Raw genomic sequence first — 14030 nt, 5'->3', positions numbered from 1 at the left:
ATTATTGATTTGCCTACGTCTTCCATTGACTGTATTTGAAAAGTTATACTTGGTATTAGAGATAAGCAGATCGATCTGTGTAGGATCGAGTTCGAGTTGAATTTCCTAAAATTCACAGTTTCACACATATTCAAATCTTTTTTTTAATGTATTTTAATTGATTTTTTAATAATTGAATTGATTGAATTTGTATCCAATGGTTCTTTTCTTTACTCTGGATAGTTAATCTTTATCTGAGTTTTTGTGTATAATGAAGCATAAGAGAGCAGGCTAATGTTATATTGCTTGGGCTTTACTATAATGATCTGCGGCTATGATATCTAGTGGTTTATCATACCTTGTACAGTGGTGGTCAGTACCTGGGACATCACAGATCAGCTGTGCCCAGTGGAGCACAGTTTGTGTGGCAGTTATTTTCCATCTCCAGAGTCACTGGGTAAGTCTCTCTCTTCTGTAGTCAGGGCCAGTTTTTGACAAAGTGGCACCCTTTGCAAAAGTTTAAAGCGGGACTCCAAATACCCACATATTGCATCATCAGTCACATAGAAACATTTTGGTTGTATTTAAATGCGCTGAGTTGAGGCCGGTAAACAAGCACGATCGACAATATTTAAGTCATTCGACACTTGTCTCCTAGCCTCTTTACACTGACTGAGGAAGAATGATGGGCACAGAACGATCACTACTAGATCAATCTGTCCACATACAGTATCATGTTCGGCAGCACATCTGCGGTTTTCACCAGGCGATGTTCTGCTGAGAACGTTGAACAGGCAGCATTTTGCTTGTTTAGTATAATATATCCCATAGTCTTCCACATAGTATAATGCACCCCATAGTCCTCCATATAGTATAATGTGCCCCATAGTCCTCCATATACTTTAATACACTCCCCATAGTCCTCCGTATAGTATAATACACTCCCCATAGTCCAATACCCTCCCCATAGTTTTCCATATAGTATAATACCCTCCCCTTATCCTCCCTATAATATAACGCATCCCATAGTCCTCCATATTGTATAATGCACCCCCATAGTCCTATGTATAGTATAATGAAGGTTCCATATAATACACATAGTATAATGCGCTTCCCATGATTCTCAATACAGTATAATGCAGGTCCCATTTAGTACATATAGTATAATGCACTCCCCATGGTCCTTGATAGAGTATAATGCAGCCCTCATATAGTACATATAGTACAATGCAACCTATAGTCCTCAACAGAGTAAAATGCAGCCCCCCTCATAGAGTATAATGCAGCCCCTTCAGAGTGCAATTCATCCCCCTCAGAGTATAATGCATCCCCCCTTATAGAGTATAATGCAGCCCCTTCAGAGTGCAATTCATCCCCCTCAGAGTATAATGCATCCCCCTTAGAGTACAATGCAACCCTCCTCAGAGGATAATACACCCCCTAGAGTATAATGCATCCCTCATGAAGTATAATGCAGCCCCCTCATGAAGTAAAATGCAGCCCCCTGGTAGAGTATAATGCATACCCCCTCAGAGTATAATGCAGCCCCCTTCATACTGTAGAATGCAACACCCCACACAGTATAATGCATCCCCCACACAATATAATGCAGCCCACCACACACAAAATAATGCAGCCCCCCACAGTAAAATGCAACCCCTCCACAGTATAATGCAACCCCCCACACACAGCATAATGCAACACCCAGTATAATGCAGCCTCCCCTCATACCTAGTATAATGCAACATACCCACACAGTATAATGAACAAACACACTCCCAAATAGTATAATGCAGCCCCCCACAGTATAATTCAGCCCCCCACATAGTATAATGCAGCCCGCTACACAGTATAATGCAGCCCCCTACACAGTATAATAGAGCCCCCTCCACACTATAATGCAGCCACCACACACATAGTATAATGCAGCCCCCCTCCCCACAAACACACAGTATAATGCAGCCCCCACACTGTATAATGCAACACACAGCATGATGGAGCCCCACAGTATTATAAATAGGTACAATTCTTACCTCTCCCCGTTCCCCCACTGCTCTGGCTTCTGTAGCACATCTTATCAGCTCCACTGCTGGCACAGCGTGGCGCACAATGAAGTGACACCATTGCTTTCAACTGTTGAATGTGCTCGGGGGTCGGTGCCAGTCCTCTCTTATGGCCCCATAGCGGCCACGTGGTGTGTTGCTGTTAGCAGGACACCACTCGCTGGAGCCCAGTTGAGTAGTGGAGGCCCTAGGCAGCTGCCTAGTCTGCCTGCCACTAACGCCAGTCCTGCCTGTAGTTTGTAAACTCTTATGATCAATAGGGTACTCTCTCACTTTCTCTGTCCTCCATGTGTATTTTCTGATCAATTACAAGTTTTCTAGTACTTAGATTTGCATAAATTTATTCTCCACAAATCTAATTTGGGGGGAAAATTTAGCATAGCTGGTGAATTCAGCTTTCAAAAAAATTCAATCATCTCTATGTTGTATATGTTTGTTTGTGAGCTCTCCCAGCCAAAAAGACATTCTTTAGATTTATGACTCCAGGTCACCAATAAGCTGCAACCTTAGAAGGAAGATAGACTTTTCAATAACTGTCCAATAATACGGAAAATCTGATTGTTCATAACCTATCCGGTCCTTTAGGCTGCATTCATTTATATCTTCAGTTTTAAAGCTGAAGTCTTAAACAGGTAAAGTTTTGCTTTTATTCTATTTCCACATATGTAGCAAATATTTTATATGTAACTGCCTGAAAATGGCTGGGCAAGGAGTTCGGCAAGCTGGAAAGCCCCCAAGGCAAATGTTAGGATTTGATTCAGCTTTGTGGTATTGTGCTTTGGGGTAGTGTGGTGCCACCTGCAGGTAATTTTTCCTTACTGCAGTTTTATGAAAATTAATGTTTAAAATGTATTTTGTGATAACATCGTGGATGTGTGGTTTGTTTGGCTATTTTCTTGCTGAAGGGGCAAGTTTACCTTTCAAATGGTGTATCATTTGTGTTTGGGTGCAGTATGAACGGAGATACAAAGTAATCACTGAAAAAGAGTGTTTTAAAATAATATAGAAGGATGGTACTCGTAGACTTTTTTGCACCAGATTCTTCAAAATAATAAATGCGGTACATGAATTTTGCCCAAAATAAAACATGCTCTTTATTTTGTCTTCAACCTTTTATCCGACTTTCTGTGTGGCTGCAGACTTATGAATTCTCCGGTTTCTGAGCTGGAACCGTAGGGTATGAATGAGTTACATATACTCCCAGTCCAGTAGGCACGGCCTCGCTCCAAAAAACTTGTATGGAGCAAGGCAGTGCTCTCAAGTCGGCCTTGCTCACTGGACGGCAGTGTCACTAGATATAGAGCAGCCTTGCTCTGTACAAGTTTGTGGAGCGAGGCCTCGTTCACTGGAAAGACTCTAGCCGAGAGTATGTATCCTCACAGTGCACAACGCGTGCTCTGGGGGGATTCATAAGTCTGCATTCACACAGTGTCTATTCATACCCTACAATCCCTTTAAGATAAACTGAAAATTATGCCTCATTCAGACTTCATTTTTTTGCATATGTGAAAAATTACTGGTCATAGTGTCATCAGTGTTTAGGATGTGATTTTCATCAGTGATTGGAAAAATAAATAATTTACAAATCTTCTATACATTACAATGTGAATCACGGACTGTGCTCAGACTGCACTCTGATACGATCTGCGTGCTGTCAGTAAGGCTAGGTTCACATTGCGTTAGTGCAATCCGTTTAGCGCATACACTAACGGAATGCGCTAAGGCAATGTCCAAAAAGGGATTGCGTTTGGCGATCCCGCTAGCGCAGATGCCCGATCTGCGCTAGCAAAGAACGGACCCTGAATGCTGCAAGCAGCGTTCGAGGTCCGTCCGAAAATAACGGGACATCACTGACGCATGCCAAAAATGGCATACGTTAGCAATCCGTTAGCACATTGCGGTCAATGGGTGCGCTAACGTATCCGTTACATAGCGTTAATTGTGACAATTGCGCCATGTAACGGAATCCGTTAGCGGACACCCACTAACGCAATGTGAACCTAGCTTAACTTTTATGAACCTGTAGAATTGTATGACTAATTTTCATCATTACGCTATGCAAGGTTGCAGCCGGAAAGGTCCTCAGTGAGAGATATGTATCACTGAAGTGGTTATCCAAAATGATATAATGCCCGGAGAAGCAGGCTTCCGCACTGTCAATCCTGAAAGTTTTTTTAATAGGGCATCATGGGTCCGGGTTTTAAGCAGGAGCAGTCAGAAGAGATGGGAGGGACTGGCTGCTTCCATATCTCCACCCTGAAAGCTGAATGGCCTAGCTATGGTAGCTCAGCTGTCTGTGTTGACAGGTGGAAACACCTTTTGTGTTGGTCAGTCTTGATTAAAGTTGGCTTAAGCCCTGTGATATCTGAATAACTGAGCCATATTGTTGTATAGTCTTGTTATGTTTTGTTTTTGCTTTATGTTAGAAGACAGTACATTTGTTAATGGTGAAGACTTATTAACTTTGTTATATCTACCGGTTTAGACAAAGATACCTCGAGCCTATGTGAACGCTACCGTATCCCAAGGAGTGCGAATCCTCACAGCTAATAAAAAATGGACATGTCTCAGTGATTTTCTTTGCTGAGACATGGTCCGAAAAAAAATAGAGACATGTGTGCAGCCCCATAGATTATAATGGGTATTCGTTCTACCCCTATATATCACAGAGAGAACTTGTACATGAAAAACGGACATCTGAATTGCGCCTTATCTATACTCTGGAAATATCTAGTACTAAAGGGGCTTTTCAGTTGAGCTCTTCCTACTCCATTCACTGTTTACATCCACTGGCCGCCAAAGATGACAATAGCTGATTGGTAGGGGTGTTGGGTGTTGGGCTTCCACTTTTCGGATAATGATGATATCATAAGTCTGGAAAACACTTTTAACCCCTTAGCGACCGCCGATACGCCTTTTAACAGCGGCCGCTAAGGGTACTTAAACCACAGCGCCGTTAATTAACGGCGCTGTGGAAAAAGTGAATAGCGCCCCCCAGAGGCCGATTTTCTCCGGGGTCTCGGCTGCCGGGGGTAGCCGAGACCCCAGAGAACATGATTCGGGTTTTTTTTAACCCACCCCGCATTTGCGATCGCTGGTAATTAACCGTTTACCGGCGATCGCAAAAAAAACCCGCGATCTCTTTTTAATTTCTCTGTCCTCCGATGTGATCGCACATCGGAGGACAGAGAAAAGGGGTCCCAGGTGGCCCCCAATACTCACCTATCTCCCCCGGTGCTCCTCGTGTCTCCCGGTGGGCGCCGCCATCTTCAAAATGGCGGGCGCATGCGCAGTGCGCCCGCCGGCCGGCCCCGCGAGAATCTTTGGGGTCTCGGCTGCCGGGGGTAGCCGAGACCCCAAAGAGCATGACCCCTGTTTTGCGATCGCCGGTAATTAACTGTTTACCGGCGACCGCAAAAAAAAAAAAAAGTGAAGTGTAATTCTCTGTCCTCTGATGTGATCGCACATCAGAGGACAGAGAAATAGGGGGATTCGGGAACCCTACAATACTCACCTGTGTCCCTGGATCCTCTTGCTGCTCCTCCTGGCTGCCGGCAGAAGAAAATGGCGGGCGCATGCGCAGTGCGCCCGCCATCTGTCTCCATCTGCCGGCCGGCAGGAGAACAGCAGTTGCGGCTAAAATTAGGGTTAGGGTTAGGGATAGGGTTAGGGGTAGGGGTAGGGTTAGGGGTAGGTTAGGGGTAGGGGTAGGGGTAGGGTTAGGGTTAATGGTAGGGTTAGGGGAAGGGTTAGGGGTAGGGGTAGGGTTAGGGTTAGGGTTAGGGGTAGGGTTAGGGGTAGGGTTAGGGGTAGGGGTAGGGGTAGGGTTAGGGTTAGGGGTAGGGTTAGGGTTAGGGGTAGGGTAAGGGCTAGCGTTAGGGCTAGGGTTAGGGCTAGGGTTAGGGCTAGGGTTAGGGTTAGGGCTAGGGTTGGGGCTAAATTTAGGGTTAGGGTTGGGGCTGAATTTAGGGTTAGGGTTGGGGCTAAATTTAGGGTTAGGCTTCTTTCACACTTACGTCGGTACGGGGCCGTCGCAATGCGTCGGCCCGACATACCGACGCACGTTGTGAAAATTGTGCACAACGTGGGCAGCAGCTGTAGTTTTTCAACGCATCCGCTGCCCAATCTATGTCCTGGGGAGGAGGGGGCGGAGTTACGGCCACGCATGCGCGGTCAGAAATGGCGGATGCGACGTACAAAAAAACGTTTCATTGAACGTTTTTTTGTGCCGACGGTCCGCCAAAACACAACTGATCCAGTGCATGACGGACGCGACGTGTGGCCATCCGTCACGATCCGTCGGCAATACAAGTCTATGGGCAAAAAACGCATCCTGCGGGCACATTTGCAGGATCCGTTTCTTGTCCAAACGACGGATTGCGACGGAATGCCAAACGACGCAAGTGTGAAAGTAGCCTTAGGGCTAGGGTTAGGGTTGGGGCTAAAGTTAGGGCTAGGGTTGGGGCTAAAGTTAGGGTTAGAGCTGGGATTGGGGTTAGGGTTTGGATTAGGGTTGGTATTAGGGTTAGGGTTGGCATTAGGGTTACGCTTGGGATTAGGGTTAGGTTTGCGATTAGGGTTAAGGTTAGGGTTGTGATTAGGGGTGTATTGGGATTAGGGTTAGGTTTGAGGTTAGGGTTGAGATTAGGATTAGGGGTGTGTTGGATTTAGGGTTTTGATTAGGGTTATGGTTAGGGTTGACATTAGGGTTGTTTTGGGGTAAGGGTTGTGATTATGGTTAGGGTTAGTGATTAGGATTATGGATCAGGTTGGGATTAGGGTTAGGGGTGTGTTGGGGTTAGGGTTGGAGCTAGAATTGGGGGGTTTCCACTGTTTAGGTACATCAGGGGGTCTCCAAACACGACAGCCAATTTTGCGCTCAAAAAGTCAAATGGTGCTCCCTCCCTTCTGAGCTCTGCCGTGCGCCCAAACAGTGGGTTACCTCCACATATGGGGCATCAGCGTACTCGGGATAAATTGGACAACAACTTCTGGGGTCCAATTTCTCTTGTTACCCTTGTGAAAATAAAAACTTGGGGGCTACAATATCTTTTTTGTGAAAAAAAAATATTTTTTATTTTCACTACTCTGCATTCTAAACTTCTGTGAAGCACTTGGGCATTCAAAGTTCTCACCACACATCTAGATAAGTTCCTTTGGGGGTCTAGTTTCCAAAATGGGGTCACTTGTGTGGGGTTACTACAGTTTAGGTACATCAGGGGCTCTGCAAACGCAACATAATGCCCACAGACCATTCTATCAAAGTCTGCATTCCAAAAAGGCGCTCCTTCCCTTCCGAGCTCTGCCGTGCGCCCAAACAGTGGTTTACCCCCACATATGGCACATCAGCGTACTCGGGATAAATTGGACAACAACTATTGCAGTCCAATTTCTCCTGTTACCCTTGTGAAAATAAAAACTTGGGGGCTACAATATCTTTTTTGTGGAAAAAAAAAATATTTTTTATTTTCACGACTCTGCATTCTAAACTTCTGTGAAGCACTTGGGCATTCAAAGTTCTCACCACACATCTAGATAAGTTCCTTGGGGGGTCTAGTTTCCAAAATGGGGTCACTTGTGGGGGGTTACTACAGTTTAGGTACATCAGGGGCTCTGAATTCGCAACATAATGCCCACAGACCATTCTATCAAAGTCTGCATTCCAAAAAGGCGCTCCTTCCCTTCCGAGCTCTGCCGTGCGCCCAAACAGTGGTTTACCCCCACATATGGGGTACCAGCATACTCAGGACAAATTGGATAACAACTTTTGAGGTCCAATTTCTCTTGTTACCCTTGTGAAAATAAAAACTTGGGGGCTAAAAAATCTTTTTTGTGGAAAAAAAAATATTTTTTTATTTTCACGGCTCTGCATTATAAACTTCTGTGAAGCACTTGGGCATTCAAGGTTCTCACCACACATCTAGATAAGTTCCATGGGGGTCTAGTTTCCAAAATGGGGTCACTTGTGGGGGATTTCTACTGTTTAGGCACATCAGGGGCTCTCCAAACACGACATGGCGTCCGATCTCAATTCCAGCCAATTCTACATTGAAAAAGTAAAACGGCACTCTTTCTCTTCCAAGCTCTGCGGTGCGCCCAAACAGTGGTTTACCCTCACATATGGGGTATCGACGTATTCAGGAGAAATCGCACAACAACTTTTGTGGTCTAATTTCTCCTGTTATCCTTGTGAAAATAAGAATTTGTGGGCGAAAATATCATTTTTGTGTAAACAAAAGCGATTTTTTATTTTCACGGCTCTACGTTATAAACTTCTGTGAAGCACTTGGGGGTTCAAAGTGCTCACCACACATCTAGATAAGTTCCTTAAGGGGTCTAGTTTCCAAAATGGTGTCACTTGTGGGGAGTTTCCACTGTTTAGGCACATCAGGGGCTCTCTAAACGTGACATGGCGTCCGATCTCAATTCCAGCCAATTCTGCATTGAAAAAGTCAAACGGCGCTCCTTCACTTCTAAGTTCTGCGGTGCGCCCAAAAAGTGGTTTACCCCCACATATGGGGTATTGGTGTATTCAGGAGAAATTGCATAACAAAATTTATGGTCACATTTCTGTTTTTACACTTGTGAAAATAAAAAAAATGGTTCTGAATTAAGATGTTTGCAAAAAAAAGTTAAATGTTCATTTTTTCCTTCCACATTGTTTCAGTTCCTGTGAAGCACGTAAAGGGTTAATAAACTTCTTGAATGTGGTTTTGAGAACCTTGAGGGGTGTAGTTTTTAGAATGGTGTCACACTTCATTATTTTCTATCATATAGACCCCTCAAAATGACTTCAAATGTGATGTGGTCCCTAAAAAAAATGGTGTTGTAAAAATGAGAAATTGCTGGTCAACTTTTAGGCTGTGTGCACACGTAGCGTTTTTATCGGTGTTTTCCTGCGGTTTTTCGCTTTAAAAACGCTATAAAACCGTGAAAAAAACGCTAACGTTAAGCATCCTATCAATTATAATGGAAACCGCAAATTATGTGCACATACTGAGTATTTTTCCGCAGCGGAAAAGATTCGCGGTAAAATACGCAGCATGTTCATTAATTTGCGGAATCGCGGCGATTCCGTGCCCATAGACTTGTATTGTACCGCTTGAATTCCGCAAATCTATAAAAAATTTGCGGAATTCAAGCAGATTTGCGGAGGTACACAGTGCGGCATACCGGAAGTCACATGGCCATCCCATCATGCCAGGAGCATCCCATGGCTGCCAGCATGGACTGGTATGACCGGATGGCGCTGGATGTGCCTTTCATGATTAGTGTGGTAAGTGTCTATGTGTGTGTTTTGTGTGTGTTCGTGTGTGTGGTGTATATGGTGTATGTGTGTTGTCAGACAAAGGCCGATGAGACTACTACTACTCCCATCGGCCTATGTCTATTCCCTATAGTAGCAGCAGGCTCAGCTCGATGGGAGCAGTATTTCCCATCGAACTGTTCCTGTGTGCAAAAAAACACTTTTTTTTTTATATCCACGATGCCCCCCCCCACCTATAAAGTTTCATTGGTGGCCAGTGGCCCGTATTAACCCCCCCACCCACCCCTATAAAGTTTCATTGGTGGCCAGTGGCCCGTATTAACCCCCCCTCCCTATAAAGTTTCATTGGTGGCCAGTGGCCCGTATTAACCCCCCCACCCACCCCTATAAAGTTTCATTGGTGGCCAGTGGCCCGTATTAACCCCCCCACCCCTATAAAGTTTCATTGGTGGCCAGTGGCCCGTATTAACCCCCCCTCCCTATAAAGTTTCATTGGTGGCCAGTGGCCCGTATTAACCCCCCCACCCACCCCTATAAAGTTTCATTGGTGGCCAGTGGCCCGTATTAACCCCCCCTCCCTATAAAGTTTCATTGGTGGCCAGTGGCCCGTATTAACCCCCCCACCCACCCCTATAAAGTTTCATTGGTGGCCAGTGGCCCGTATTACCCCCCCTCCCTATAAAGTTTCATTGGTGGCCAGTGGCCCGTATTAACCCCCCTCCCTATAAAGTTTCATTGGTGGCCAGTGGCCCGTATTAACCCCCCCACCCACCCCTATAAAGTTTCATTGGTGGCCAGTGGTTATCTGTGAAAATAAAATATACATACCTGTCCCCGCCGATCGCCACCTAAAATAATTAAAAAACTAAAAAACCCATACTCACCTATACACCCAATTCCACGAATCCCTCGTCAGAAAAAATATTAAAAAAGCAAACCACAACATATACCTACCCTCCGCAGCATCCAAATAAACGAGTGTCCCACGATGATCTACAGTTTAGAGCAGCCACATAACATGCGGCTGCTCTAAACCGCGGCCGCCGATACATAGTAACATAGTTAGTAAGGCCGAAAAAAGACATTTGTCCATCCAGTTCAGCCTATATTCCATCATAATAAATCCCCAGATCTACGTCCTTCTACAGAACCTAATAATTGTATGATACAATATTGTTCTGCTCCAGGAAGACATCCAGGCCTCTCTTGAACCCCTCGACTGAGTTCGCCATCACCACCTCCTCAGGCAAGCAATTCCAGATTCTCACTGCCCTAACAGTAAAGAATCCTCTTCTATGTTGGTGGAAAAACCTTCTCTCCATCGATACAATGAACGGGATCGTAATGCGCGGGAGCCCACGCCATTTTTTTCTGCCATTTAACCCTTAATTTGCCTTTAACCCTTAAAATTTAATAGCGACAGGCAATTAAAGGGTTAAATTGCGGAAAAAATGGCGTGGGCTCCCGCGCAATTTTCAACGCCAGAGTAGTAAAACCAGTGGCTGAGGGCAGATATTAATAGCCTGGAGAGGGTCCACGGTTTTTGGCCCCCCCCTGGCTAAAAACACCTGTCCCCAGCCACCCCAGAATAGGCACATCTGGAAGATGCGCCTATTCTGGCACTTGGCCACTCTCTTCCCATTCCCGTGTAGCGGTGGGATATGGGGTAATGAAGGGTTAATGTCACCTTGCTATTGTAAGGTCACATTAAGCCAGATTAATAATGGAGAGGCGTCAATAAGACGCCTATCCATTATTAATCCAATTTTAGTAAAGGGTTAAAAAAAACACACACACATTATTTAAAATTATTTTAATGAAATAAAAACGAAGGTTGTTGTAATAATTTATTCAACCCTCAATCCATCTGAAGACCCTCGCCCTGTGACAAAGAAAAAATAATAAACCAACAATATCCTTACCTTCCGAAGATCTGTAAGGTCCCACGATGTAAATCCATCAGAAGGGGTTAAAATATTAGAAGCCAGGAGCTCTGCTAATGCAGCGGTGCTCCTGGCTGCCAAACCCCGGGGAATGAAGGTAAAGTAGGTCAATGACCTATATTTACCTTCATTTGCGGTGAGGCGCCCTCTGCTAGCTGTTCCTAGATCGTGGGAACTTTCCTAGAAAGCTCCCAGGCTCGAGTTCATAAGAGGCGCCCTCTGCTGGTTGTCCTCATATGAACTCGAGCCTGGGAGCTTTCTTCATTTTCCGTGGTTTTTGCAGCCATGAGCATCATTGCATTAGCAAAGCTCGTGGCTGCAAAATATTTTAACCCCTTCAGATGGATTTACATCGTTGGACGTTACAGATCTGCGGAGGGTAAGGATATTGTTGATTTATTATTTTTTTTTTCTTACAGAACGAGGGTCTTCAGTGACTGGATTGGGCGTAGAATAAAATACTCCAACAACCATTGTTTTTATTTCATTAAACTAATTTTAAATAATGTGTTTGTGTTTTATTTAACCCTTTACTACAATTGGATTAATAATTGATAGGTGTCATAATTGATGCCTCTCCATTATTAATTTGGCTTAATGTCACCTTACAATAGCAAGGTGGCATTAACCCTTCATTACCCCATATCCCACCGCTACACGGGAATGGGAAGAGAGTGGCCAAGTGCCAGAATAGGCGCATCTTCCAGATGTGCCTTTTCTGGGGTGGCTGGGGGCAGGTGTTTTTAGCCAGGGGGGGTGCCAATAACCGTGGACCCTCTCCAGGCTATTAATATCTGCCCTCAGTCACTGGCTTTACTACTCTGGTGGAGAAAATTGTGCGGGAGCCCACGCCAATTTTTTCCGCCATTTAACCCTTTAATTTAGTAGATAGACAGCCCAAATATTGCACATACACACTACTAAAAATAGTAGTGTGGAATATGCCAAAAAATGGGGATATGAGATGGTTTACTGTATGTAACCATGTCACATATCATGTCGGGTTTAGGAAGGAGATATTAAAAGCCGGCAATTGAATTACCGGCTTTTAAGCTATCTAGCGCTGTATGAAATATATATATATATATATATATATATATATATATATATATATATATATATATATGTGTGTGTGTCTCACTAACATATATATATATATTTATATATATATAGAGAGAGAGAGAGAGAGAGAGAGAGAGAGTGTATATGTTTTTATTATTTTTGGAGCACATGGATCCATTGTATGTCCGTATGTCGGTTTTGCAAGCCTGCGAGAAAATCTCGCAGTACGGATGCCCTACGGATTACATACGAAGGATGCCATGCGCAAAATACGCTGACACACCCTGCCTACGGAGGAGATATGGACCAATATTTTGGGGAATTTTCACCGATTTACGGCTGTAAAATACGGACCGTATTGTCTTATGCCGAGTGTGACGCCATATACTGCGTGTACACTGTTATGTACTGCGTGGCCTGTATTCACACATCGGGTATTCTACAAAATGTCGTGGCCTGTGCTACATAGTATGTGGCTGCTATATACAGAAATACATATGTATAATAACCGCTGCGTTAGAATCGTGGCACCATTTAGTGTACAGATTTTTTTATATTTCTTATCCAAATAATAATTTTATCAAATGTAGTGACTGGTTCTCTATCAAAATTGTAGATAGAAAAACACCCGGAGGTCTGGGACCGTGCCAGTGAGGAGTACAAAGCCTCCGCTTCTAAACGTGATGCCTGGCCAGCCATTGTAACAGAAATTTATCCGCAGTGGCCTCAGCTACCAAAAGCGGGCCAAAAACTTATTTGTAAGTATGTTAAATTCGTGTTATTTTTATTCAGTGTGTACTATATAATTGTCTATTTGTGTCAATTCCCTCTTTCTGTCTGTCCTTCTGTCTGTCACAGATATTCATTGTTTGCGGATTTTTTCTTTCATGGAATCCAAGTGGCTGGTTTGTTGTGGCAAAAAGCCCACAAACATTGCCACGACCAATGTGCGACGGGCTCAGACTGGCGTCAATATGGCCGCTCTTTCATCACCGCAGTCAGTGCCCGCTCCATACTCCCCTCTAGTCAGGCCTCACACAGGGTTAATGCCACCGTTAACCAAGCGAGGTGTTACACACTCTGGTTATGCACCTAACCCTGTTTGACAATGTTTTTACTATAGATTCTGCGTATGCAGCATCACTAGTACAAAGATCTAAAGTAAAAAATAATTAAAATAACGTTATTCTCACCCTCCGACCTCCCGCCCTGTCCTTGACAGTGCAAGCGGCAAGTTCGATGCAGCAGTACCTGTCATGTCAGCGGTCTCTGCGAAATCACTCCACAACCTGATCATAAATCCCCTCTGTCCAGTGCCACTTTAGATTGGTGAAACTTGTGGACATACGTGGCTGGGCAATATAGTACTTGTCCTGTGCAATATACTACGTGGACAGGCATATTCTGTAGTAGCCGATGCGTTAGAATTGGGCCACCATCTATTTCCTTTATAATTTTTTTAAATTGTTCCATTTCAGTGGAAGATGTGAAAAAACGTTGGAGATCTGTGACCGACAGACTGATGAAGGCACAGAAGGCAGAAAGTGGCAGCTCGCCCTCAAAAAAGAGGGTGCCGTTTGCAGACCAGCTGCAATTCATTTTAACAAGCAGAAATTTGCGGCGGTAAGTAATATATATATATATTTTGTTGTATTTTCCACGTTTCACAGTACTCTATTATTGACAAAGTCTTTTTTTATTCCTTGTACAGAACTG

This window comes from Ranitomeya imitator, chromosome 6, assembly GCF_032444005.1.
Source record: "Ranitomeya imitator isolate aRanImi1 chromosome 6, aRanImi1.pri, whole genome shotgun sequence".
NCBI classification, from domain to species: domain Eukaryota; kingdom Metazoa; phylum Chordata; class Amphibia; order Anura; family Dendrobatidae; genus Ranitomeya; species Ranitomeya imitator.
Note: the sequence above shows the minus strand (reverse complement) of the source record.